General features: G+C 47.2%; 1 protein-coding gene across 1 annotated transcript in view; it reads right to left on the minus strand.

Moving 5' to 3' along the window:
- The window catches only part of LOC144829284 (uncharacterized), a 227003-nt gene that overhangs the window by 27128 nt on the left and 175987 nt on the right, over window positions 1–23888 (minus strand). The gene's annotated exons all lie outside the window — the stretch shown is intronic.

A 23888-nucleotide genomic window follows, 5' to 3' on the forward strand; every position in this document is an offset into this window, starting at 1 on the left:
TAATAGGGAAAAAACTATTGAGCTGAGGGAAAAAGTGGGACACCAACTAGCCGTCAGAACCCGAGAAGAGACCTCATTTGCACTAATAAAAGAAATCAGGGACCCTGATTTAGGGCTAAGATCTGAAACCGCTGAAATCAGAATGGCCTTCCAGAAGTTTTATAGGAAACTATACTACGAGGACGAAAATGAATGTGGCGACCCTAAAACATATTTGGATTTAATCACCCCCAATTGCTTGGGGACTGACGACCAGGAACTTTTAGATGGGTTAATCTCCTGGGAGGAAATATTACTAGCAATAAAGGGTCTGGCCAAGGGAAAAGTGGCAGGTATGGATGGGATTCCCACCGAATTTTACACCAAATTCGCTCCACAACTTAGTACCACTATGACATCACTCTTTCGATATATTTTTCAGGGAGGGAACCCACCAAAATCTTGGTCTTCGGCCAAAATAATTGTCTTTCCTAAAAAGAACAAGGATGTCAAATAAATGGGTTCTTATCGCCCCATTACTTTGATCAACGGGGATTCGAAAATATACTCTAAAATATTGGCATCACGTCTGGCACCTATTATCCATAAAATAGTCTCAGAACTGCAACACGGGTTCCTCCCTGGTCGATCTACTACTGATCATACACAAAGAGCCATTTCTCTTTTTGACTACACGGGAGTGACAGGAGACCCTATGGCACTTATACTGCTGGATGCGAAAAAAGCGTTCGATAGGGTCTCCTGGAAATACTTATGGGCAGCCATGACAAAGTGTGGGATCGGAGAGAAATACATAATTGCCATTAAACGGCTCTATGTAAACCTGAGTGCTCGTGTTTTGATCAATGGGGTCCTTTCTGAAAGCTTTGCTATTACTAGGGGCACAAGACAGGGCTGTCCCTGCTCGCCCATTCTATTTACCATATATATTGACGCATTCATACATAACTTCGAAAACAATGCCTTAATTCCTCCAATCAAAGTACGGGACTTAGAGACTAAATGTATGGCGTATGCAGGCGACATAGCTATCGTTACTAGTGACCCAAACAATGCTATAAGAATAATTGAAAAAGAAGCACATGATTTTGGGTATGTCTCAGGATATAAGTTGAATTCGAGCAAAACTCAGATAGTTTTGAATAAAATCACGATGAATGACCCGAGGATATTTGACATTTAGGGGTCAGTATTAGTGCTAAAATTGAAAACATCGTTGATGACATTGAGCCCCTTATATATCGCACGAAGAAAGAATTACTTCGGTTACATAATTTGCATCTAACAATCGGGGGTAGAACCAACGTGGTCAAGATGTTATTTTTTCCCAAGTTTTTATATTTCTTTAAAGCCATATGTTTAGAATTTTCCCCACAAATTTTTAAAAACAAACACCATGTTTTCACGCTTTCTCTGGGGATCCAACAGACCACGCAGAGCACTCAAAATGATTACTCTCCCCCGAGAACGAGGTGGCTGGGCACTACCTAATTTTAAACTATATTATTGGGCCACAGTGCTAAAATACAGTGCTAACTTACTTGCGGCCAACTCGTTTGGCCGTAATATCCCTACCCCTCAAGAACTGGTCTTTGGTGACGGAAGGGCTGGCTGTCTGTGGCCCACATTAATGATGATCATTTTAAAAAAGTGAAGTTTAAAACTATTTCTAGTGTCTATATTGTATGGGGCAATGTAAAAAAATTATTATTAGGCTTAGGTCGGTATTCCTTTTACACCCCTGTGTCACAGAATACGGATCTTCCTGAAATATTCCAAGATACATATATGCAGCGATGGGTTGTATTAGGTGTTACCCAACTCGGGTGCTTCTTCTCTATTAACGGATTGAAATCATTTGACGAATTGAAAACCGATTATGATCTGACAAACCGGGATTTTTTTTTTTTTTAATTCCTCCAGGTGCGGGACTTTATATTAAAGAAGGTGGGCGGCCGTATCAAATTTCAACAGTCTCAAATCATTGATAAACTAAGATTAGTTAAATCACCGAGAATCGGTGAAATATATGCTGGGTTGAATTTATTATTACCCGATGATCTGAATAAACATGGGGTGGCATGGCAGACAAGGGTGGGGGTTCATCCCCAAATCGCTCTCGAAGCGATTGGGGATGTCACTCACCTGCTTAATGTCCATGAAACTTCAGGCATCATTTTTCAAAACTTTCTTCTCCCTTTATTATACTCCTGGGAAACTATCTAAATGGGGAACTGGGAAAGGAACATCCTGTCCACGATGTGCATATCGTGCTGCAGATTTAACTCATATGTTTGCATCATGCCTAAATCTAACTAAACTTTTAGCAGAAATCTCCGATTTTATCTCGAGCATCGCACACAGCAGGATCAACATCACTAATGAAGAAGTTTTGTTGGCCATAACTAGTATTGCCTGACCTCATGAAATACAAGGCTTGATTTTTGTAGCCATGGCGGTCTTCAGACTGTCGCTTCAGCATGGATAGATCCGTTACCTCCTTCATTCTCAGAATGGAGAGCCCGGCTGCTTGCGACCTGCAGCCTGGAGACTGCAATATACAGTAACAAAGGGAGGGATAAGCGGAATAAGGGTATGAAAATCTGGGCTCCAGTGCTAGCTTGGATTAAGGACGCTTAAAAGCTGAAATACCACACATGGACCATCTGCTATAAATATGGTCAATGTTATAAATGTGACATATCTCCAATTGCATGATGTTTTTTTTGTTTTAAAAACTGTCTTGCTTACTATTGCCTATATTGTAACAAAAAGAAAACCAATGGAAACCTGTTCTTCGGGGGCGGGGTGGGGGCGAGGGTAGTGTGTATTAAACTTGAAACTCAAATAAAAACGGTTTAAAAAAAAAAAAATTTAATCCTGTCACAGTTCAATACTATCCCCACAGAGTCACCAAGTGCAGATTCTTGCATGTTGTGCATATAACTCTTCTTTCTTGATTAGTAAACTTTCTAACTCAACTTGAGCAGAGGTCTTTCATCACCCATAACTAGGTTCTTATTCCAGTATTCCGGTTTTTCGGTGTTCATTACTGAAAGGAGGGTGAACCTAGCCTAATACCCTCTACCTCTCCCCTTTTTTGAGTGACTTCAAGTTTAGTATACATGGTTTTAAAGTGTTGCAGTGAACATTTTGAGGCCATAGCTAATAATTTCACAAATGTGTTTGCTTTATTATCCCCAAAGATGGTATCACAAGGCCTTTGTAGCAGGATAGCCATTCTCTAAAACAATCAAAAGCACCAAGTGGACAATGCATAGCCAAAAAGCATAAAGAACTAATACCATTTTCCAAAATGCGAACGGGTACCCTGTTCACCACCCCTTTTGCTATCAGTGGGCAAAAAAAAAAAATACTGAATCTGTAGGAATGTTAACAAGGTCTGGGCAAAAATGTAAACCCAGCCAGAGGAATCACACTAATTTTAGCAATTGAGTGTTGCTCTTGTGATGCGAAATTACACATGCTCTAGTAATTAAGAGTAATTTGGGGCAAAAATCACACCGTAGGAACACAACGAATGATCGAAGAGCGAGCTGCTGCTGGTTACTGCTGTTCCTGCCCCGCAACATTTAGAGCTATTTTTTTGTCATTGCACAAAGCATCCACGGGCCTGTTGTGCACTAAGAAAATAGTACTGGATTACGCATAACTATGTGATTTTGCTGTACGAGTAAATATGCAAGAGAGAATTACACCAGTTAGACCCACCCCCGATTTTAACTCCTCCTCATGCAAATTAAACCATACAGCTATCAAACTCTTCTCCCTGATAAACAGATGTTTCAGATGAATTAAATGGAGTCTGCTTTCAAAAGCCTGAACATTTCGTGAACTGGACTGTCTGTATCAGATGCATGCCTACATGAAAAATAGGCAGATTCAAATGCTTGCACTTTAGCCCACATTATCAGAGATGCGGCACCAAGATTCTGAAAATAGGTTTTAAATATTAAAAGTCAAGCATTGACAATAGCAACGTGTCTGACTTGCCTTAGGCTGCAATACATCGAATAGACACTGGATGGTACCACAGTTCCATGCATGCAAAATGGCTAAGACGAAAATGTGGCTGCTCCACTTGCGTCATAATGGTGTCCAATACAGAATTTGCATATTTGCAATATCCCACGTCATTAATATGAACCTTGAGTACCAACGACAGCATTAGGCGGACACAAATAAATAAATGGTCAATTGTTTTTGTATCCTCAGATAAATATATATATCAGAATTGAAGCGCAAAAAAAAAAAAAAGAATAAAAAGTTACGTGAAAAAGAGCAGAAAAGGTAAAAAGATCTTGTGATCATAATCAAGTGGCCCTCTAAGGGAGGGGTAGGTTATACAACCGTTTTATTATCGTAAATGACCTGAGAAATGTTATACAAGATGGCAACTCTGACGTAAACGTTAGTCAGCAAGCTGGCCAGTTGTCCATATCACTTCAATACGGACAGCCTTCTATTCTTCAACACAAAACCAAAGGGGATGATGGACGGAGGGTTGAACATTGCAAGCACTCACCCCCAGTCAACTGGGTTTAATCCATCATTCTTTAGCTCACTCCGATGCTGGTTTCCGGTCCAGTCTTATTTCTCGTGCAAGAGATATGAGATATGAATTGCTACAATCGTAAGACAGAATGCGAAGTATAATACGTACAGCGTTAGCAGTAAGATGGAATACTGCAATAGCATGGCTTGTAGCTATGACATTCATAAAAATACATATATAAATAACACAGGCTAAAATACTCATCTGGTGCTTCTAAAATAATCCTACCCCAGTGTACCTAACCTAAGTGTAGTACGAGGGAAGAAGTAAGTGCTGTTAAGCTATAGTCTAGTTTAGCTATAGTTGCCAAGATTTGCCAAAAGTCCCTCTAGGTTCTAGTCCGCTCCATACCTTAGAATGAGTGAGGTTGGAATCTCTTTCCGGGTCTCTATCTCCAACACCCCACAAGAGGAGTCAGAAACATTGGAGCTGGATTCTCTGCGAGGCAGTGTCTAATCATTGTGTCAGTTGGGGACTTAACTTCCTTCCGAACTTGCCGTGGCGAGCCGCATCGTGCAAGTAGGCAGCCGAACCATGGACCGTGATTCGTCATGGCAAGTGAAGGTATATTTATACCTTGAAGGTGTTTAGGAATGCCAGTATTGTCGTAAAAGTCGGGCATAAGAAAGTCATTAATGAACTCCTAAGGAATAGATGTTCATGCATAATAAAGGAGTTCTTGGAGAAATCAATATCCAAGCAAGCGAAAGTCCTAAAGACTTAAGAGTCTAGTTTTCCAAGAACTCGTGACATAGATGAATGGATGTAGGTGGCTGGATTTCCATGCCTAAATAAGGGCAATGTGAATTGTACCTATATATGGACATGAATCGGCAAACCTATACACGGAATCTAAAGCGACACACAACACCCACTCCACTTTCGTAGGAACGACGTTACCAAGCCCTAAACATGTTAAACATATCTAAAAATAGAGTATCGCATGATTTGCTAAAAACATGTCCAAAAGCATATTTCTAAAAAATGCATTTAAAAGTGTTGTACGCATTAAAGCAATGCTTCATTCTAAGCATATGCAGACGTTTGAATGCTACATGAATGAATCAAACATATATACATGATGCAATGGCTTGTAAATACAGAAGAAAAAAAGCCGAAACTCATGTCAAGTTACATAAAACAAATGTTATTGACAAGGTGACATATTGTCTCTGAAAGTGTGTCAAAGAATTCTGTTCTCTATGAATAGTTCTACTATAAGCAGATTACTTTGCCCAAAAAAGATACAAATTTGGGAGAAAAAAATTAATCATAGGAAAAACTTCCAAGTTAAGTCTGTTTTGAAAAATGAAGGCCAAATTCAGAGTCTCTCCAGACAATGTGAGCCTGAATCAAAAGTCAGTGTTTGGGGGATGAAGAAAACATGACATCTTCTAATCCTGTAGACAAAAAGTCTACCGTTGTAGGTGAAAGTTGGATTACCTAGTTTAGAAGACTAACCGCACATAGAGGAGAAGCATCGCCGTCAGCATTGGTCGAATCACTAATGTTCGTATCGGATGTTACCTACGCGCCTGTTTACTCTCGTACCTCCGCAGTAGCAATTTGCGTCTGTGAGATCTCAATGAATGCCGTCATCAGGATTGGTAGCCGCTGGGGACAACACAGCATGGCCCCTAACCAGGTCCAGCAGAGTATCGATATCTGTAGGCATGACTGATGGTAGTGTTAGACTGAGGTCTTTCACGCATTCTTCACCGCAAAGCAAGCAGCGTAGAACAGGTAAGATGCAATCTTGCCAGATTGGTCTGAATGACAGAAACCATGAGGTATTTAATTGGCTTTCAGACCCACACTAAGAGTGGCAGCCATTTGTGTCGGCTTGTTAAGAGGTCTTAATCCTCTCCTGAAGTTCTTCGATCCAGCAGTCCGGCAGCTCATTGTCCAATCCACTATACTATCGCGCCTGGACTATGCCAGTGTGCTACTTTTAGGGGCAAACAAAGCTGAGATACAGTGACTCCAACAAGTCCAAAACTCGGCAGCAAGAACTCTGGTTGGACTTCCTCGTTGGTGCTCGGCTAGAGCCACGATCAGAAGGCTGCACTGGCTTCCGATCAATGCCTGGATCCAGTTCAAAGTGCTTTGTCTGGCGTTTAAGATTCTAAAATCCGGGAGTCCGGAACTTTTGTGCCCACTTCTGATCCCGTATGTTCCCCAGCGAAGTTTGCGCTCACTGGGACAACACTTGGTAATCGTACCACGGTCCAAACTCTGCCGAATCGGTGGTCGTTCTTTTCGGGTCATGGCAGCCAAGCTGTGGAATTCCTTGCCGGTCCATATTCGCGGATTGGAGGATCTGCTTGCCTTCCGGAAATCCATTAAAACCTTCCTCTTTCCGTTGACATAGTGTTTGCGACCATGGTAGGCTAGTTTTCAGTTGTTTCTGTACCATTCAGATTTAGCAGCGCCGGGACGCCTCTGCTGGGGCAGCTGTTGCGCTTTAGAAAACACTTAACATAACAAACCTAAAATTTGGACGATGCGCTCACACTTCATCTCCAATAGAGCTCTCTAAGGTGCTTGGATTTTACACTGGTGATTTGGCTTGCCATATTGGATCAGTAGGAGCAAAATAGGATCGCTGCAACGAATCCAAAAAGTAGTGGCAGTCCGCCAAACACAGAGTGCACAAAGTTGGGAAATATTCGGAGGACTACTTGAAAAGGTGCAAACAGTCCTGACCACACGGTCTTAAATACATGTACAATACCGCTCGTATCAGACACGTATAAGATAAGTTCCAACATTTCTGAGAAATGTATGGGGCAATTTGTATTCAAAAGGGCATGCATCTCGGCAGAAGTCCTTGCAACTTGCAGATCATAGGTTTTTTTGGCAGAGATCAGTGGCGCAGTTTGTTGTAAAAGAATGGCTTTCATTCTGCTTAAAGTATCAATTCGTATTTCAGAAATGTTCAGTGAAGGCCATAAAGGCGACTCCCTGGCTGTCTTGGTTTGTGGAAACAATACTTGCATACAGCAAGTGACCCTGGATGAAACAGTCACTAGATATGGGATACCTGGCAACATGCCACAGCAGCTGTGATCCTTCAACATTAGGTAACTTCCATTAGAAATTAGTCCAAAAATTGGATTAATCACTGCAGCTGGTGAGCCTTGCAGGTGGCATGATAAGTTTGTAGTGCAACCATTGCAGGCCCAGTGTAAATTAATACCCTGACAAAGGAGAGAACCGCTTTGTGCGTTTTCACAGTTTGTACCTCTAAGAAATACTTCACGCCCCCCCCACTCCAACATCTGTGTTTGTATGGTAAATCCCAGGATGTCTTGATGTATTCTTTACCTAACCTTTCATATTTGCCTGCTGCTTTATTTTTTAGGCAATACTGAAAATGGAAAATTGTAACAGGCAGAGTAATTTTACCATGTATGATCCACTCAGTAGCTGGTTTTTCTGCCACTGTGAATGGTAATTTTTCCAGTTTTTGAATGCTCAGCACCGTATAGTCTGCTCCCCTTTGTGCTGGTTTGATCTGTTTATCAGTGAGATTGAATTCTGAAAACAGTGTCGCAGTGTTGATTAAACACCAAGACTCATAGCCTGTACGCAAGTTTTGTAGCGTCCAGCCTAATAGCATGATAGAATGTAATTGAGACTGACCACGTTGCAACATGACCAAGTCTTGTTCAATGATGTCTATGTCAGAACACAATGCTGTCCAATGAATATATCCTGGACGACAGTCGTTAACCCATTGTCTACTACAGAGAGATTGCTCTAAATTAATACGATCAATTTCTCGTATTCGTTCTGCAGTCTCTGCTCGGGTACTCTTCCATATTTCGTTATAAGCAGCGTAGATATCATATGAAACGTTTGATGCGGTTTTCTTGGTCCTAGCAAGAACTCCCTCAGGTCTGCGCCGTCTTTAAGTAAAGATAAGTGTTGTTTTACATCAAGTGTAGATTTATGTAGCCAATCAAGGGATAGTTTCCCTACACTGCATGTAGTTATTACACCCAGAAACCGGTCTTTGAACATATCTTGGGTCTGGCCTATTGATAGTGAACCCCTATGTTTTGTTCAGGAATCGATTTTGACAGTTGTTTGGGTCTGTGGGCCAGAGCAACCATTTTTTCCATTCTGGATCCGATCTGTTGTGATGCAAAATGTTATGTAAGTAGACGTCCCCCCGTGTAGTGCTATTACTCGTAGGTATAGGTATGGTCGGTGTGTTCAAGTCTTTGATCTTGGCTAACCCAAGGCAAGACGTTTGTTGGACAGTGTCATTCAAAAACATAATTTGCTCAGGGATGATACAGGCTCTAAACAAAGCTTTCACCCCCTGTACTTGCCAATCTTTTGTACCGCAGACAGTTTTTGGCTCAGTGTTGTCTTTCCAATAATCAAAACCTTGTCTAGACAGTTGGGTAATAAAGGCTGCAGAATAAATCTGTTTCATATTAGTTAGCATATTTTTCGTTCCAGTCTTGTTCATATTCTTTTTTTTGATAATCAAGTTTATTGGTATTTTGAAAACAGATCACAAAAACAATGACAGCACAATCCGACATGATAAACAGGTGAATTACATTGAAAGTAAGGACAACCGAGAATCTTATAGCACACTGGAAATGAGTAGAGCACCAGCAGGCAAACAGTTTTACAGGACGCGTTTGTGTCCCTCAGGGAACCAAGTTGAACCATTTGCCCCATATCTTACCGAAAAGCTTGGGACAGCCCCGGGCATCAAAGAGGGGCTCCTCCTGAGCTCTGCACCAGTCCACACCCAGTCTCCATTTTCGCACAGCGGGTGGTTTGGCCTGAGCCTATAGCGATGCGATGTCCCGTTTCGCCACTGTCACAGCCGTTCAAAGGAAGCGCTTTTCAGCCCAGGAGCCATCGAGGCCGTCAAACACCCCAGGATCAGACGTAACGGGTTGTGGGGAACCTCCCAACCCAGTGTGTGAGGTCTAGCTCAACCCCCGCCCAGAATGGTGCAAGCGCTCTGCACTGCCATATCATGTGATAGAAGTCTGCAGGAGCATGGTTGCATTGCGCACAGGACGGAGATGGTCACATTCAGGCACTGTAGAAGCGCCCAGGGGTGAGGTATGCCATGTGGAGGTAGTAGAATTGGACTAGACGCAGCTTGGAGGAGCTTGTCAAGGTATTGGGAGCCTAAAGGGCATCTCTCCAATCCGCATACTCTAGGGGGCCCAGCCACCCCTCCCAGCGTGCACGCAGTAGGTCCTGGGAAGCGGGCCATTCTTTACCAGGGAGCGGTAAATCCGCGACACCCCCCCTCTACCCAAGTTCCCCATCATCACTTGAGCTTTCAGGGGACTAGATTCCGGAAGGGATGTGGGAGATGGAATGTGTGTTTGGAGGGCATGCCGTAGCTGTAGGTACTTGTAAAATTGGGAAGAGTGGAGGGAATGACTGTTGTAAGTCTGCAAAAGAACGAATGTGGCCCCCTACCCAGATGTCCCCCAGCAGCAAAATTCCGATAAGGTCCCATCAGCGGAAGTTCAAGGAACGAGACCTCCTCCAGCCAAGCACCACTCCACAGAGGCGTCTGTCTGGTAAACTTCCGATCCCACTTCGTGTGGCGTAGAGCTGAGCGCCAGGCCATAAGTACAGTTCGTGTGATGGGTGGAAGGGCTTGTGGCATGAGGGTCCCATAAAGGAAGGCCTGGAGGGGCATGGCTTGAGCGCCGATGGGAGAGGCGGCGTGAGCGGATAGCTCCGTGCCCGATCCAGCTAATCATCCTCATTAAACATCCTGAATATCGGTAACCACTCAAAACCGAATGTCGGAGTGGTTGGGCAAGAGGGCCTGACCATCACGGAGACAATCGCTGATACCTGCGCGCCCCAGGCGCGGAATTTACCACCAAAACGGCTTGTGGTGTAGCACTAAGATGGCGGCGATCAGCAACAAGTAAAGGCGGATTGGGCTGGCGGATCTGCTCCGTTTCACGCAGGGAGTGCACTTTGGACGGCCCGAGTCCCCCACGACTGCGATCCGACACCCTTGCCGAAGCATCGGCTATATCGATGGGCAGAGCGTCTTGGTACCTGGCAGATCGAGAGAAAGGCAAGACGGACACGGGTCTCAAGATGGCGGCCAACAGGCTATACACTCTGTATGCTGTGCTGAAGACGCGGGGGTGCAACAGGACGACGATGTCTGGTGGTGAAGCGGAGCTAGGACAACGGTGAGCCCCCCCCATGGCTGTGTGCAGAAACCTGTACTGCTAAGGAACGCACCCACCCAGAGGGCTGTACGAGGACAGAGTCCCACACACGGGCCGGCCGGAGAGGAGGTCGAGAGAGCCTGCAATCCTGTTCGGCGCTGGCGAAGAGGACCGGATGATGCGGATCGCCCGACTGGATTGCTGACAGGAGGCGCCCAGTTGCTGTTCCCGGTAAGTGTGGTGACGGGGGCCTGCACTCGGCGCTGCGGAGGTGGGGACGGGGAGCAGGTCTGCGGCACCGCATGGCCGGGGACAAGGGTGCATGAGCGGAGGCATCGGGTGATCACAGCAGGCTCAGGGCAGGAGCCGGTCAGGGCGTCCAGGAGCCGAGACAAAGCCCAGAGCATCTTACAGGCGAGAGGGGTGAGGACATTCGAGACCCGCGATTAGGGAGCGAGGTGATCCTGGACATAGTACAAAGGGCTCCACTCTGGAATCGGACTTGCAGGGCCCAAGGTGCCACACAGCGGGGAGCGTGCAAGGTTGAGTGCAGCATACAGCGCGCCACTACCAGAGCACCGGCGCTGCCAGTGAGGTGCCTGGGGGCACGCTGAGACTCTAATCCTACAGGGGAAGAGTGGAAAGGCTGCGAAGACAGGTTCAGTGCACAACAACGGGGGCTTACGGCATCTGGGAACTGGCTGTGGATCTGCTATGCTGTTGCGAAGTGCTAGCCAGTCATTACTCCTGAATGTGCTGTGCCGGCGATAAGGTGGGCTGCCGAAGGAAGAGACTCTGTGATGCTGGCATTTAATCAGATTCATACCTCCCACATTATGTGATAGTGTGGTGGAGAACACAGATGGAGGGTAATAAGAGCGCACCCCAGACAGCCAAGGTATAGGGGGTGAGAAGTTGCAGACCGGACCTAGCGCATGCCGCAGCTGAGGGGAGAGTGAGTGCCCACGACCTGTGCACGTAGCAAGGGGTCGCTTGAATGCCCAACAGTGAGCTATAAACTGGTATCGGACATGTGGGATATGAGGTGCACTGGTGACAGGAGAACCCGCAGCCGAGGGCTGCACAGCACACGCTATAACACAGACCGTGATCCACATGCTGGAGTTCTGAGAACATGAAGTGGCCCGGGGGTTGCATCTACGGAGTGGAAGGGACTGCTGCGCCCGGATTAACGAACGGCGTTAGGGGATCAAGACATCTGCGGGACCGGCTGTGTGATTTTGGTGCTGTTCTCGGGGGCAGTCTGCTGGGGGCTCCCTGGTGTGTTCGGCTTGAAGTACTGGGAGCTCATAGAGGTGGAGTGATAGCGGTGACAGATCCTGACCAGCTTACTAATACACATAATCTGAGGCTGAGTGGAAGACCTTGGAGGCCTTGCGCTGGGAAGTGCAACTGTACAAAACAGTGTCACAGCCTGCCGACCGGCATGAAACCGAAGTCTAAAAAGGAGGAAGCTCTGGGGCGGGTTGACGCTCCTGGTGCCAGGGGTGAGACGGAGGAAGCAATGTCGGACATAGGGCTGCGCCAACACCTCGATAAGATTCTAGAAGCCATAGCGGTGACGGACGCATTGCAGCAGGACATTGCGCAGGTTGCGACAGGATTGGAGCGCCTGCGTGCGGACCACTCTAAACTAGTGGATCGAGTTAAAGAGACCGAATTAGTCATTCAGGAGCTGAAGCCGGCGCAGGCCAACATGGAGGTCATGGAGGTTAAGCTGGGAGATGCTTTGGAGCGCTTAGTAATGCTAGAAAAAAGGGCTGAGGATTCCGAAAGCAGAAACCGGCGCAACAATATACGAGTAGTAGGCCTGCCGGAAAAAACAGAGGGGACAGATATGATCGCCTATTTGGAAAACTGGCTCAAAACAGAGGTCGCTCCGGAGGGATTGTCCTCCTTTACGCTTGAGAGGGCACACAGGGTGCCAGCACGGCGACCGCTCCTTGGCCGACCGCATCGGCCGGTGGTGGCCAAATTGCTTCATTATAAAGATAAGGACACACTGATCCAAAGAGCGCGAACAGCAGGACCCTTCAAGGTTGACAATGGCACTGTCACAATATTCCCGGATTACACACACGACGTACAAAGACGCAGGGCCTCCTTTCTTGCTATTAAAATAGCGCTCAGATTAGAGGGGATCCAGTATTCGTTGATTTTCCCAGCCAAATTACGAGTGATTGTGGATGGCACGACTCAGTTCTTCCTCACGCCCGAAGGATGGACATGGCTCGAAACGTATAAGGCGGGCACAGATAGTAAAGCTCCAGGTCACTCCGAGCCCCATAAACAGTCTCAGATGCGCAAATTCCAACGCATCCGAAAAAGGAAAAAAACCAGCAGAAGCAGCAGTCGGCACAAAAGGCGCTGGATAGACAGGGAGCATTGGCAGCGCCAGCGGAGATAACCGGCTCGCAGAGGACTGAGTCGGTGGTGGGCACAGAGTTGGATGAAGATTAAAGGAGATCTGATACAGAGTTCTCTGAAACGGACTGCACTAGAGGTCCTGTGGTCACACCGAAGACGGCAGAAGGAATGCTGGATGAATAACAGATCTGGGTGCACTCTGGAAGCTGATAAACCGGCATGAACTGCTACTTACTGCTGTCACGCCTGGGAGCGATTGAGCACAAACATTTGCAAAATATTACCCAATGGGATCTAGGGCGATGGGACTTGAGCGAGCGCAGCTGCCTGTTGGGGCTGAGCTACCCTTCCATTGCCCTTAAGGCAACCTGTAGTGACTACTGCAGGATATTGGATAGGGGCTGATGTTTTGATATTAGGTCCTGTTCTGGAGGGGGGCCATGGGTGTTGTGGGGGATGTTGGTTTTCAGGGGACAGATGGTGGTGTGGGTGGACGCCAAGTACGCAGGCTGAAGTGACTAAGCACATGCGATGGGGACGTTACCTGATTTGAAATGCATCACGTGGAACGTGAGAGGTTTGCATACTATGACTAGGCGCCACAAGGTCCATGCTTATTTAATGCGAAGAGGTATCCACATAGCACTACTACAGGAAACACATCTTACCAGAGCGGAGGGGCAGGCGCTGCAGCGTAGATGAAGGGGGCAGGTGTACAGCACAGCGTATTCGGCGTTTGCTAGAGGGGTCCTTGTATGGGTGAGGGAGGGTGTACCTTTCCAGGTCACGAGGTATGTGGCGGTGGAAGGGAAGTTGTATGGTAGGGACATCGTATTATGCAGTGTATATGCCCCAAATGTGGACCAGGCTCGTTTCCTGGATAGCTTATCAGGCATGCTGGCGCCTTTACTGGACTGGGCCTGCAGTGGTAGGTGGGGATTTTAATGCAATTGCGGACGTAGAATTGGACAGATCGCATCCTCCTCTGGCTAGCGCGCCGGTTCAGAAACTGGCTAGAAACAGAGCTGACTGGCAGGAAAGATGGGGGCTAGTGGATGTGTGGCGGGAGCAGCATCCCCGAGACCGGGATTATTCTCTCTACACGACCTCTGTCAGAATAGATGCAATTCTCTGTTCCCACTCGATCGCCCGCTTAGCTGCACATACTGAGTATCTTACCAGGACTATATCTGATCACAACCAGTTGTTGGTGTCGTTCAAGTGGCAGCGCGTGCGATCTGCGATACCGACGTGGCGACTGCACCCGGACACTCTAGAGGATCAGGTCTTCAGAACGGAGATAGGAGAGGGCTTCGAGCATTATTTTCAGGAGAATCAGGGAATAGCGTCCACAAGAGCAGTTGAATGGGACGCCTTTCAGGTGGTCGTGAGGGGGCTATGTATTAGTAAGTACTCGGGAAATAGGAAAACACTGCTTGAGGATGTGATGAAAGCGGAGGAGAAAGTGAGGGACTTAGATCAACGAAGGCCAGAGCAACCAATGTTGCACGCGCAGCTATTAGAGGCAAAGGAGAGCCTTGCAGCTGAAGTGGAGCGGTTGCGTAGCTTTGATCATAAGGGCTATCTGGCGAAAGTTCATGCAGAAGGGGATAAAGTCAGCACACTGTTGGCCAAGTTGCTGATCCAGTGCCGAAAAGTGGCCCGATCATGAGAATAGAAACGGACACTGGCCCACTCACAGGCTCAGGTGCTTTCTAGGTTTCGCACTTATTACGAAGCCCTATACAGCAGTCCGTCAGAAGCAGAAGATGCGGGCGTAGAGAAATATCTTGCAGGGATTCCGCTACCGTAATTAAAACAGGGCCACGCAAAATTACTAGCGCAGGACATAACTCTGGCCGTGATCCACAGCGCGATTAAGCATATGGCCCGGAATAAAACACCAGGGCCTGATGGTCTGCCTATTGAATTTTATGCCCAATATATTGATATTCTGGCGCCCCGTTTACTGGAGGTCTACAAGGAAGCGAGGGAGGCGGGTCGGCTGCCCGGGTCGATGCGTGAGGCACTGATTATACCTCTACTGAAACCCGGACGGACGTGGCCTCTTATAGGCCTTTGTCCATGCTTACAGTGGATTATAAGATTCTAAGTAGGATACTGGCAACCCGACTACTGCCACACATGACCACGCTGGTGCATGCGGACCAGGCGGGATTCATCCAGACTAGGAATACGGCTATGAATATATACGACGATTCCTGCTGGTTATTGCTGAGGGCCATGAGGACCTGCGATCCCCAGCGGTCCGCTCTATAGATATAGAGAAAGCATTTGATAGCCTGGAGTGGGTTTTTATACACAAAGCCCTGGAACGATTCGGACTGGGAGACCAGTTCGGAAACTGGACGAGAGTGCTGTACTCTTCGGCCACTGCCAGGGTCCGATTAGGGGAGGTGATCTCCGACCAGTATCCAGTGAAGAGGGGGACGAGGCAGGGCTGCTCGTTGTCCCCACTGCTATTTGCGCTAGCGATGGAGCCACTCGCGGTTCAAGCACGGTCAGGGATGGCTTATCAAGGGCTACTGCTCTGTGACAGGCCACACCATATCTCACTGTATGCAGATGATTTACTTCTCTTTTTGAGAGACACTGAGGAGGCTCTGCAAGGGGCAACTTCTCTGCTGTCGCAATATGGGGCGGTATCAGGACTTAAAGTGAACTGGAGCAAGACATGCGCCTGTTCCCGATCCGACCGGGTTTGACTCCGCCAGTATCTATTGGTGAGATCACCTGGGAGCAGACATGCCTCACGTATTTGGGGGTTCGGATTTATCATAACGACAAGGATTTACTGGAGGGGAATGTGGGGCGCTGTATCAGGGCCCTGAAAGGGTGCATGGCGTTTTGGTCCACACTCCCCCTATCAGTGGTAGGTAGAATAGCTTTACTCAAGATGGTGGCACTCCCCAGACTGCTATACTATTTCCGCACTTTGCCGGTCTGGTTTCCACCAAGACTATTTAAAGAATTACGCTCCATGATGTGGGCTTCCTGTGGGGCAACGGCAAAAGGCGGGTAGCGCTAACGACCCTGATGAGACCCAAATCGGAGGGTGGCCTGGCTGTTCCCGATTTTGAGCTTTACTATTTGGCAGCACAGCTGCAGATCCTAGCACAAGGTATTGCACGGGAATTCCGGGGCCCGGAAAATCAGCGGGGTCAGGGAATACAGCGACACATCCTCTCTTACATAGTTTTGCAACAGAAGCTTGATATGAGGTACCTGACCATGGAGGAGCGGACCCTGAGGCTTTGCTGGAATAGAAGCCAACATAAAGCGGGGGTAACACACCCATATGCGCCAGAAATTCCGCTAGCAATGTTGACGGCGCTGCCGCATGGTGGGGGACTGGACTCCCTTGGCGGATTGGGAACAACTAGGTATTCAAATGGTGGGGGACTTTTATATGGATGGAGAACTGATGCCCTTTCAGGCGCTACAAGAGATGTATGGCCTCCCCGAAGGAGGCTTTTTGATTCTGGCAGCGGTCACCACAGCGATTCGGAAACACTGGAACTGAGGGCGCACAGAACCTGTGACCACACTGGCCTGCCAGTATGTGGTGATGGCAGCGGGGACCGTCAAGGCAGTCACGTGCCTCCAATCTCGGATGCTACGTGAAGGATTGCGCCCATTGGTAGACCTAAAGACAAGGTGAGAAGCGGGGATAGGCCGTCCAATTCCGGATACAGCATGGGAACACATTCTAAAGAGGGCCTGGAAGGGGAGCAGAAATGCCCGGTTCCAACAAGTACAGTTTTTCATTCTGCATCGGGCTTACCTGACCCCAAGTAGGATCAGGAAATACTTCCAGGTTCAAGATGCAGCATGTCCTAAATGTTTGGAAGAGGATGTCGAACTGGAACATATGCTGTCCGAGTACTGGGACTTATTGGGTGGACATAGGAGACCTTTTGAATGCAATCACAGATAGACAGCTAGAATAAGATATCGCTACTTGCTTACTGCGTTGGTTCCCACGCACAGCTGAAACTAAAATAACCAGCAAATTTATTGATTTGGGGCTCTTGTTGGCCAAGCGAGAAATAACTTGGCACTTGAAATCCAGGGAGGGGCCTTCGGGCAGGCACTGGCCCACAGAATTCTGTAAGTGGGCAAGCTGTGAGAGTGTTGTCAGGCTCCGCCAGGCAACAAGGGTTGGCACTGATACAGCTTTGGAGATGGCAAGAGCGTGGGAGGCCCTGGTCCAAGCTTTGAAGGACTACCAGCCGGATGAGGGAGATGAATAAACTATAATCGTGCATGTGATCATGAACTAAGGAACACTGCTGTGCAAGCTTTCTGAACAGCGGTTACTAGATTGGGTTTTGTGACTTGAATACGCCCACACCACCAAATATGTAGGAGGAAGAGTGTTCTGGGGTGAGTTGGGCATTACTACAGGGACATATTTGACTGATTTGGATGTGGTGATACTTGTTTTGTATGATGGCAAACAAATCCAATAAAATAGGTTTTCAAAAAAAAATAAAAAAAGGAAGGCTTGGAGCTTTGGGAAATCCATGGTCTGAAGTTCCACTTGGTACGCTGGATCGGACCAGCCACCCGCAAACCAGTCATGGATCACAATGAGCTTCGTGGCCAAGTAATATAGGTGGAGATTAGTTACCTCCATGCCCCTGTCGTAAAGGGAGTATACGGCAGTGCACCAGAGAATCTCTACCTTCCACCACCCCACAGGAACCGGGTAAGGGCACTATCCATTTCTCTGAACCAAGCCCCAGGGAGATGAAGGAAGACGTTTTGTAAAATGTATAGAAAACATGGTAGGACCATCATTTTAAAAAGAGCGCTCCAGCCAAGGTGATTGAGGGGGAGGGACTGCCATTTGAGGTTCGCCTTGGCCTTAGAGTCCAGGGGCATGATGAACAACCAAGAAAGAGGGAGTACCTGCCAGGCAAATAGATGTAAGGCCCTAGGAGAGGATCCTAGAATATATACATGAACATAGGAGCAACCAGGAGCAAGGTAAACACTTCAAATCCAAGAATACATGTAGTATTATATATTAAAAATCATTTCTTTATTCAAATATAGACATAATATCAGATCATTGCATAATTCTTTTACTTAAAAACAACAAGTACATATATCTCATATAATCAAGTCCCCCACACACACACAACATACCCACCAATCAAACCATCACACATTCCACAATGAGACAACTCAAAAATCACACGCATAGATGGACTCAATGGTACGTAAGCGCCACACGATAAGATGACAAGGTGATAATCAATCATCAATGGGGGAAGAGTTATAGATGGAACCAATGCAGATGCTGCCGTACAGAGAACCAATACAGCTGCCCCCGTACAGAGAACGCTGACGGGCGCTTCGGTGTAAAGCCCCAGCCGGGGCTACACCTTCATCAGGGCGTAGATGTAAAACGTGGTGAGTTACACAATATCTGCAGACATAAAAGGACATATATAACAACACATACTGATAATAATTTAGACTTTATACTCCAAATGTTATACAAAAATGCTTCTATGGAAGCTCCTAACCAAGGATAGAAATAGGTATAACTTTGAAAAAGAATCAATGTGAGGAAAGAGGACCTGGAATAGGCTGCTTAATCAGAAAGAACATATAATCAAAGTGAACACATTCAAATCTTAGTGACAATTAAGCCCATAAGAGAAAAGTATAAAAAATACTATGAAAAAACACACCCACAAGACATGACCCCCTCCTCGACAACGAGATTGGTCGTGTTTAGGTGTCCAGGGCAGTCCAAGATGATAAGGTACCCAACTAAGACAGTGGTGAATGAACGAAAGTGTGATACAAAAAATTGCAAGAAAATATTCCAGACCTTCGCCCGCATGCATTAGAAGCAAGAAGGATATCTGAGTTGGTCCTGCCCGTAGTATCACTCCAACAAGAGGTTAGGACCAAGGGGAGAAATAGCTTTAACCCAGTTATAGGCGAGGATAGCCGCAAGTCAAATATTTTATATATGGAACATTATCTTCCAAGTGTATTCTAAAAGGAGATAATATATATGGACAAAAAAAAGTTTTTTTTGTTTTTAAATGACTCCGTCCAATGATTTCACAAAGGAAGTCAATAGGCAAATGATCCATTAATGCTCAAACCCCTTAAGCTATGGGTCGCACAAAAACGTATCGAAAATAAGTCAGCTGATTATCAAAAAGGAACAGACAGGTATTCACCAATACCGTTTATCAATTAGGTCACAAAGGAGTGACCTTGTCGGTAAATGGGAGGCCACCCTCAGCGTGTCTGGATGGATTCCCTCATGGCTCAAAGGCCGTATTGTAAGACTTTAAAAGAATAAATACAACGATTTTACTTTCAGAGATAGTTATAAGATTCTGGGCCTATTTCATGCCTTAAGAGTTCTTCAGTAGGCAAGCACTCGCAGTGGTATCTGGATGTAACAAAAGACGCCACCGCGTTCGATGGAGGGTCAATAGATGGACACAAATAACCTAATCCTATGCATGGCAGGGTAGTATATGTTTGTAATCTTAGACTGTGGAATAGAGAGAAAAAATGCTGTACGCCTTCTAAATGGCCTGGGTAAAAAGAAACACATAACCCGGGATACCATGATGATCGACAAGGAATCAATTAAACAAAGAGGGCGACTTCGGCTCAAAGCGGGATGAAATAGAAAAGGTGCAAAACCAATTCAGGATTTTAAAGCCTAAGATGTTCCGATTCTAGAGCTAAAATATAGCCACCTCGTTCAAAAACTAACAGGTTCACGACAATATAATGGATTCTCTTAATGGCAAATGGTGGCACTAATAAACAGGGTCGATAATGCATTTCAGCAAAGGTACATTGCACATATATATACATATACATATATATGCCAAGAAGATGCGTCCGGTCGGGTTTCAAACGCCGAACCTCGCTGGATGCAATAATCGAAGAGGAAATAGCCCACACCTAAAGTTTAAATACAAGGCTGTGGTGATTGGACGAATCAGACGGCAACTTAAATCATCGAGATGGAAGACGGACCAACGTAACATTCCAAATAAGTAAAATCCTAATATCGCAGCCATTTTGGGAAAGAATGTTATTCAATAGGAAAAATCAGGCGAGTAGAGCTATCGAAACGACGGCTATATTTCCCAAGTATGAAGAACGAGAGGCAATTTGTATAAGACAATGGGGGCACTGTAAGCAGTTCATAGAAATAATAAACGGCCGTTGATAAGCCCGAACAGCGACCCGGGCAGCTTCGATTGGGTATGCCGATTCTTATGACAGGCGGTCTGGTATATCTCCACGGAGTGGTGAAAATGGGTGAGAAATCTCATGGCATAATTCCTGGTAGGGGAACCCGTGGAAGACAAACCTGAAAGGAAGGGCATGTCCTTCAAGGTAAGCTCCTCGTATTAGGACTGGAAGAGATTCTGGGGGCCAGAAATAGATCTTAAATGATGCCATTCTCCCAGGGACAGTCTTCATTTAATCCATTCTTCTGAGTCTAGGTAGTAAATCCAAAAGACCTCTCTACATATGGTCGCTGGATCTGCCCCTGGGGGGTGCCTGTATCTTTATAAGTACAGACCATTTAAGGTCACCCTCAGTGTGTTTCTTCTCAAGCCAATGCGTCACTATGGGGGCTGACATTTTGTTGTTGCGTATATTAGACTTATGTTCCCCTATCCTAGTGCGACATTCTCATCCAGTTTCCCCAACATAGGGGAGGTTACATAGACATAGGATTATATGTATCACGTTCGAGTTGCGGCAATTGGTCATTTTTTTAGCACTCGCCAGAGATAGTGCATTCACTGGTTCAAATCGTATCTCCGATGAGAGCATTAGGACAGGCCTGGCAATTGCCACATCGGTGATTTCCATTGATTGGATCCAGCCCACAGATCGATTTTGTTGTAGACCTGGTGGTTCCTGCAGCTTGCCTCTTACCAGGTAGTTTTTCAAATTTTTGTTTCTCCTAAAAGCAAAAATGGGTTTAGGAAGATTATCTTCTCTACTGCCTGGAGCGGTGGGAAATCCATGGCCCGAAGTTCCACCCGGTACGCTGGATCGGACCAGCCACCCGCCCATTCGTGTTCTGGAAGAAGGACGACCCACACCCCCAAGTACTTAAACGATTACCTGCGCAGGGGGATGGTCGTCTGCCAACCCAAACACGCCCAGGAGTGATGCAAGGGTACCAAAGTGGACTTAGCCAGATTGAGCCGGAACCCGTTCGAAGGTTAGAAGTGCGTCCAAGCATCTCGGGCCTGAGCTCTCTGGGTCTGCAAGGAAGAGGAGAAAGTCGCCGGCATACAAGGCGATCTTATCAGTCTGGTGTGGATCCCAAGCCCATCCTCGTATGAGAGGGTCCCGACGGACAAGGGAGGCCAGGGGTTCCATTGCTAGGGCAAATAAAAGCGGCGAGAGCGGACAGCCCTGCCGAGTGCCTCTTCGAATGGGAAACTTCTCCGAAAGCACGACGTTAATAAGGACCCTTGCCGTGGGGTTGGAGTATGGGACTTGGATAAGGCGCCGGAACAGGGAGCCGAACCCCATCCTCTCCAACACATCCCCAAGGTAGTTCCAGTCCACCGTATTGAATGCCTTTTCGAAATCCACGAAGAGCAGAGCGAGATACGGGGTAAGGTGGTGGCGGTGCGCCAGGGCAAGGTGGAGTCGACGGATGCAGTGTTGGGTGCCCCGGGCCGGCATAACGCCACACTGTTCCGGGTGAACCAGATCTTGTACGTGTGAGCTGATTTGCTGGGCCACGATGGTGGAGAAAATTTTAACCTCTGTGTTTATAAGGGAGATGGGGCGGTAGTCAGCATAGGCAAGGGAGGGCGGCTGCGTCTTTGGGAGAACCACTATCGTGGCCATCTCAGTCTCAGGTGGGAAGGACCCTGTGTCTACTACATGTTTGAACGGCTCCAGCAAATGCGGGACCAGTGTGTCATGGTAGGTCGCATAATATTCCGGGGGGTATCAGTCGGGCCCAGGCATTTTGTCAGAGCGTAGCATTTGCCAGAGCGCAGCAATGTAATGGCCCTGTGTATTTCCTCTTGAGTGAGGGGAAGATCAAGTGTCTCCGAGACCGCTTGGAGAAGGCATGGCAGGCGGGTCCCAGTTTCAGATAACAAATCAGCCAGGGTGGTCGCGGGAGGTCGGGCCGCATTAAGGGCAGCGTAGTAATCCGCGTAAGTTCGGGCGATGGCATGGGAGGTGGCGTGATGAGTCCCGGTCCCATCACGTATCTCAGGGATAATGCAGTTGGTTTTGGGGTAGAACACTAAATTGTGAAGTAGTTTACAGTTTTTAATCGCCCCATCCATACACGCGTGCCACAGAGGAACGCCAGAGCATTTTAGCTTCCTCCAGTTAGATCTGGCCGATCTCTTCCCAGATCAATTTAAGCCGGCGTTCAGAATCATTCCCGTCCACGCCCGCCAGTGCCCCTTCCAACTGTGCCGCTTGGGCCTCCAACTGTGAACAAAGCGATACAAAAGGGGATGATGGACGGAGCGTTTGAACAAATCAAACACTCACCCCCAGTCAACTGATCTGGGTTTAATCCATCACCATTCTTTAGTTCACTCAGCCACCCCAGTTCAGACATGGCTATATGCAAATCAGTCTGACCCTGTGCCTTATGGGAACAGTCCAGCCCGAACTGCCAAGCCATGTCTTCCTTGGACCGGAAACAAGCATCCTGGGACCGGTTTCGGATTCATAATCCTCAGCCAGGCTATCTTAAATCCAGTGGCCAAGTGAACAAGGGACTCACGTCTGAGCATACCCTGCCACACTTAGGGCGAACAAAGCGATACAAAAGGGGATGATGGACTGTGTCGTACTCTCGAGAAATTCTGGAGAAAAAACCCAACCACTAACAACCTGACCACCTTCAAGGCCGCCACCCGCAAACCCCACCAATTGATCCGATCCACCAAGAAATCAGCATTCAAGGACCGACTCGACAACAACGCCCACAACAGCAAAGAACTATTCAACATCGTCAAAGAATTTACCAACCCCACCGCCGGCATGAACGACATCACCCCCTCCCAAGACCTCTGCGACTCCTTATCCTCTTTCTTCCACAACAAAATCGCCAACATACATAACAGCTTTAAGAACCAGTCTGAAGAACAGCCCTCTCCACCCACCCCCGAACCAAAACAGAACTCACAACCTTCGTACCAGGAACCCTATCACTACTGAAGACACCATCCGCCTGATGAACTCCATCCACTCAGGATCGCCAACCGACCCCTGTCCCCACTACATTTTTAACAAAGCTGACTCCATCATCGCACCCCATCTCCGCGATGTCATCAACTGCTCCTTCAACTCTGCTACCTTCCCAGAAAGCTGGAAACATGCCGAACTCAGCGCCCTCCTGAAGAAACCCACAGCAGACCCCTCTGAACTTAATTACCACCCCATCTCACTCCTCCCATTCCCTGCCAAAGTAATCGAGAAAGCTGTCAACAGTCATTTTGCCGCCTTCCTTGAATCCAACAATTCCCTCGACTCCTCACAGTCCGGCTTCCGAGCCAAACAGCACCAAAACCGCCCTCATTGCAGCCACGGACGACATCCGAACGCTACTGGACAACGGAGAAACAGTTGCCCTCATCCTACTAGACCTCTCCGCCGCATTCGACACAGTCTGTCACAGCACCCTCATACATCGCCTCAGCAACGTCAGACTACAT

This window comes from Lissotriton helveticus, chromosome 4_1 (assembly GCF_964261635.1).
Source record: "Lissotriton helveticus chromosome 4_1, aLisHel1.1, whole genome shotgun sequence".
Classification (NCBI taxonomy): Eukaryota; Metazoa; Chordata; class Amphibia; order Caudata; family Salamandridae; genus Lissotriton; species Lissotriton helveticus.